Source organism: Lipotes vexillifer, unplaced genomic scaffold (genome assembly GCF_000442215.2).
Source record: "Lipotes vexillifer unplaced genomic scaffold, Lipotes_vexillifer_v1.1 scaffold477, whole genome shotgun sequence".
Lineage (NCBI taxonomy): Eukaryota > Metazoa > Chordata > Mammalia > Artiodactyla > Lipotidae > Lipotes > Lipotes vexillifer.
The window spans coordinates 4,359,215-4,364,895 of NW_006770652.1; positions in this window are offsets into that span (position 1 = coordinate 4,359,215).

Consider the following 5,681-nt stretch of genomic DNA (forward strand, 5'->3'; position numbering starts at 1 on the left):
CTCCGCCGATCTGCAAGCCGAGGTCCCGAGGGCGTGCGGACCGCCCGGAGCAGCCACGACCCCCGTCGCGCAGCTGCAGCCGAGCCCCGCGGGACTCGAGCCCCGCGGACGCCCAGGCCGCCGGGGGCGGTCGGCAAGGAGGAGGCCGAGGAGCCGGGGCGAGAGCCCGGGCGCCCGGCATCCTCGGCGGAGAGGTCGCGGGCCTTTGGCCAGTGCCTTTTAGGAGCCTTAAGCCCGCTTTGGGAGCTCCGGGAGCGTGATGGGAACCCTCCTCCCTGGCCCTTTCCTGGGACAGGCTGAGTGGGGAGTGTTGACTAGGCAGGGGGGAATCCTTCGCCTAGAAGAGTAAAAACGGTTTCAGACTTCAGGTCGAGATGGCATTTCTTTCTGTCTCAGAACAGCTGAGGACATCTGGAGCCTGTCCAAGAAAGCCCGCGCACAGGATGGAGACCCCCTTTTGAACTGCAGAGGGGGACCGAAAACTCCTGGGGAGCGCACACGGCCCTTCCGCCCACCCCGTGTCCTGACTTAGTCAGGAGTCTAACCCGGTCTTTTCCCCGATAACCTACTCTGTTCCCCGCCCCCCACCCACCCCGTGTCCCCTGTTACATATTCTAGGGTGACGCTATCCTTGTCGCTTCAGCCTGCAGAAGCAGCGGAACTATCGCTCTAAGCTGCTCTGCCTCGGAGAAGCGAAGGGAAAGCAGGGGTTTTTCCCAAAACTGTTGGGCGGGGAAGAAAGACTGCTCTGAATTACTGGGCAGTATCGTCTAGGGAGGGCTTGCAGCGGATGTGAACGCCCTCCCCATGGGCTCCTCTATCTTTCGGAAATGAACCTGGGTGGTTGGGAACCATTCAAGAGATGTTTGTCTTCTAGACAGACAACCCCACTGGTAGGTTTCAATACTCTGTAGAGAGCTGGTGTGATTTAGAGATTTGAGTTGATTAAGGGAGCCTGACCTTTATCAAGCCTGGTTTCTGGCTGATGCTCCACAGATTTTACCAAGGTTGGGTGAAATAGCGCCCTCTCACAGACCCTCGCTCATCTCGGCTCCCTTTTACCATTGTTGTTAGCTGCTTAGCTAACTAGCTTTAGCTAACGTTTGCTGCTTAGTTTGGATGGGTGTCACCCCTTCTCAGAAGCTGTTATCTCCCTCATTTGCTTGCTTTAAACTTCACACTTAAAAAAAAAAAGTAAGCAAAAATCAAAACTTGGCTTCCTCCAACTTAAAAAGAAATCTGGGAATTTCCACAACTTCCCTTGAACGTTTAAGAATCTGTAAATGTTAGATCTGTTTGCATGGCATGAAAAGACAAAATATCAGCACTCAGAAATGTCAATCTTTGAACCTCTAACACTTTCTGATTTATAATAAATTCTTTCCAAAAAAGACGCAGGAGCCTTAATGTAATCGTTAGAGCTGAAGGGGGAAATCTGTAAAGTAAATCACAAATGAGCCATTTAATACTTGCAAGTTGTTTAACATTAAAATGATAATATTTGCTTCCACAATGAAAAACCCAAAGGTACTTAGCCAAGTTTCAAACTACCCAGGCTTTAGAAAGTCAACCCTCCCCCAATAAAAGGTTAAAACAAAAAGCAGATTGAAAATATTAAATCACTTACACTGTAAGTAAATTCATTATATTCTCAGAACATTATAAAGACTGGCCTCAATAGACTGCTTTGATTTATGTTGCTTTTTCTACTAATTAAACAAAATTGACCCCCTCTCCCTCCCTCCTTTCTTCCCCCCCCCCCCCCCCCCCCCTGGCACCCGCCAATCTGTTCTCTGTAGCTTTCTGATGTTAATGGCAAAACATCTATCAAATATTTTTAGAATTTCCTCTCCTCCACAAAAAGAGAAAATATAGACACAGGAAAAATAAATAGTCTTTATATACTTGGAATACTGAAGCTTTCCTCATAATTTATTACTTCACCTTTTCCTTGATTTACAGTCTACTCTGCTCTTCTGGCCAAAGGAGGGAGATCTTCTCAGCAGTCTCTTCCAGAAATAATTTTTTTGTTTTGTTTTTTCAAAAAAGTAAAATTAAGTCTTAAATGAATTAAAAATTTCCTGTAAGGAGCCTTCTGTTCCCACCCAAGGTAATTATGAGAAAGCAGGTCCCTCTTCTAAAGCCGCCCTGTTTATTACTTTCAGTAGAAATTCTCCTCAAATATACCCTCAATATATACTTTTCTGAGAAGGATATTTTCTGACATCATAATCTAGTTCTCAATATAATTGAGTAACCTCTATGATAACGCTGAGGACACGTGACTGCAAATGAGATGACTCCACACTAGGAGGCTTTCTTCTTTTCTTTTCTTTTCTTTTCTTTTTTTTTTTGAGGCTTAGGAATAGAAAAAGTGCCAACAGAGGCTGAATGTTTGCTTTAGGCCTTGCTATCACATAAATGCACCTTAGCAAAGGAGGATTTGAAGACCTGCGTTTAATCTGAAGTCTTGCCATGTGAAGACAGATTAGCATTGTGAGATCTACTCCTACACGAATGCCTAACCCATTAGCAAGCCCCAGACTTCCATCTTCCCATCCCCAATGACAGAATTATATCCCAATTTTAAAAAGAGATTTTCTAAATTTCTAAGTGCACTTTTACTCTTAAATTCATGTTTATATAACCAGTTGATGTCTATCTCCAGGGATATCTCCTCTTGCAATTTAGGGGAAAAAAAAAAACCCCAAACCCTAGCATTTGTTTAGCTTCCTCATCTTTCTCCCTTTTCCCCTCCTTGTCTCAAACAACAAGCAAGCAAGCATACAAATGAAAAAAAAAACACCTACAGCTCTTTAAACAGTGCACCTGGGCTCAGAAATTCCCTTATCTTATTACAAAGAAACATCCAAATTTAACATTTGCCAAAATCTGTAGGTCCAAGCTATATCTCTAAAATCCTATGAGACCAAACAACAAAACTCATCCCTTCTCTTCTCTGATCTTTTTCTTTGTTTGCATAAAGAAGTTTGCATAATTAGTTCATGTAAGGTTATCGTTTGATTGCATTAGAACATGGTTCAAATCACTTTGAACCATTGCCTGAATTGGGACTTGAGAGCTGACCTCGAGGTAGCAAAAAAAAGGAAGTAATGCCTTTAAATCCCACATAGGGGCAGGAAAGAGGGGGTTTCATTATTAAATCTCTTTATAGTTAGATGAGGATAGGACTCAAACTGGGGCTGTCTTTTCTAGGAACAGGACTGGCTGCTGACCTGTGGAGGGGCTGCCTCAGGGAGAAGCACCTAGATACCATCAAGCTGATGGGATTCTTTTATTGGCAAAGTGGGTCTCATACCCTCCTGGCCCTCCCCTACTTTCTGGGCAATGTTCAGCTTTTCCCAAACAGGACCAGAAAGCCCACGGGTGAGGCAGTTTTCCTGGAGGGCCCAAGCCAATGTGAGATGAGAAGGTCTTTAAGAAAGCGGGGTCTCCAACAAGTTCTCCAAGCAGTTCGTCAAGCAGTGGTGCAACCTTCCAAACCTGTGAACATCAAAACATGACTGAGAAGGAGTCTTCTGGCCAGGGATGGAGCCCCTGTGTGTGTGTGTGTGTGTGTGTGTATATGTGTGTGTGTGTGTGTGTGTGTGTATGTGTGTGTGTTTGTGTGTGACAGAGAGAGAGAGAGAGAAAATGGTTGTGTAGTGCAAGAGTCCTGATCTCCTGGACTGATGCCCGCTGGATGCCCTTGGCTGGGCCCAGTTCCTGGCTCCCTGAAGCAGGCAGCTCTGGACTTGTGCGAGACCACAGGGAGAGTTCCAAGTCCCACCTGGCTCAGATGACAACCTCTCCATCTGAAACTGATCTTGGGCATGTCATGCAGGTTTCCTGGCAGGGACCCAGCTCTCCTGTGAGCAGAATCGTCCTTTCTTAAAATTTGAGCCCTGTTGTCTGGAAGGCGCTGCCCCAGGAGAATCGGCAGGACCTCTGAAGCAGTTTACACCCCTAACACCATCCCCCGCCCCTTCAAACTGGGCCAGCTCTCAGCTCTGCACAAGGCGGCACCAGACTAGGGTACCCATCCTCTCAGAGAGAAAGGCATCCAGACACCCACACTTCGCCAGGGTGTGTGTATTTAGCTTGAGCTTGTGATTACGATGTGTTCGGGCCCTGCCTTCCCTTACTGGGATGCCTGTCAGAAATAAGGCCGCGGGAGAGCAAACGGGAAAGCCGTGCTCTTCCCTCTCTGGGGTCTCCCGGCCTGGTAGTTGCGCTCTGGGCGCAGGAAGGGGAGGTGTGTGTCTCCTAATGGCAGGAGGCCCGGGTCTTGGAAGAGGCGTGAGACGACAGGACCATCTTTATCAGCCCTCATCTCCCACTACAGATTTAGGTAGCCCTTGCGAATACGGGTACCCGAGGAGGCTTGGTTCTCGGGCACCTTAGACTTGATGGAAAATTTAGAGGCCTGGGAGGCCCTCGGAGGGTCTAGCTACGTTCCCTAGGTTCCTGGGCTTCTCTTTCTCAGCATCTGGACTCCGATTGCAGCACAGAATCCTTATGTCCGCAGCGGTAGAATTGAGGCCCTCGCGCTCTGCCCATCCCGCTAGGTTTACTGCATGGCTTCGCACCCAGTACAGAGATGCCCGCCCAGCTCGCCCCCTCCTCCCAGAAGGGCCCTGCTTTTGGCTGCGGGGGAAAGGCAGCTTCGGGAACAGTGTGACCCGAAGACAGGGTCCGAGGCACTAGCGAAATTCCTCCTAGCAGGGCTCTCTCCTCCCTTCTCCCTCCTGGGCAATCTATGACTCAGACTTGACATCAGCCCCTGGCAGACAGTGACAATAGTTCCCAGTGGGGGTGGGGCGGCTGTACCACACCCCCGGCCTGTCCCGGTCCAGGTCCGGTCTCCAGGGGGCTGTGCAGGCTCAACCTCTCCTCCTGGAGGCCCCGGGACTCGCCGTCCTCGGGCCCGCCTCCCGCGTGTCCGTCCGGCGCGGCCAGAGACCCGGAGCCCGTCTGCTTTATTTCATTTAACACAATCGGCAAAGCCAAGGAGGGGTGAGGGGCGGCGCTGGCCCGAGGGAGGAAATGAAGGGACGTGGAACAAAGTTCTCTCTGCCAAGTATCCCCGTCGGATTCTTAGAATCCGGTGGCACCTTGAAAGCCTGATGTGAGGGCAAGGAGACGGGTTATTAATTCTTGAAGCCCGCTCTATCTATATATAGCTGTTTAGTGGTTGCTGCTGGCGATCGCGGAGGGGTGTAGACCATGGAACACATGGCACCTCTCCAGCGCTTAGAAATCAACCTAGCTGGTGGCTCCCGCGGAGTTCGGGAGCGGCGCGGCTCAGGCTCCGGGAAGCCAGTGAGCTGTCCATGGTGTTTAAGGCTCCTTGACGTGCGTTCTGGGCCGTCTGGGCGAGGCGCAGACCCCCGCTCCGGGGGCTGCCACACCTCCAGCCCCAGCCTGCCGGTCACCGAGCCGGTGTGCGCCGGGCACAGGCGGGACGTGTTCGCGTGCACAGCCCTGCGACGCGCTCTCGCAGGGGCATAATTCCAGAGATAGACGGAAAAAACCTCTCAAGTCCAAACTGTGGGTTTCCTTTTAGCTCCTTCCTGAAGGTGTCTTTCCCCCTCAGGCGACACTTTTCGCACTTTAAGAAACGTCGGTCCAGCCAGCAGCCTACCTCCCTTCCCTACCCTAAGGGTCTAGTCTCAAAAGAG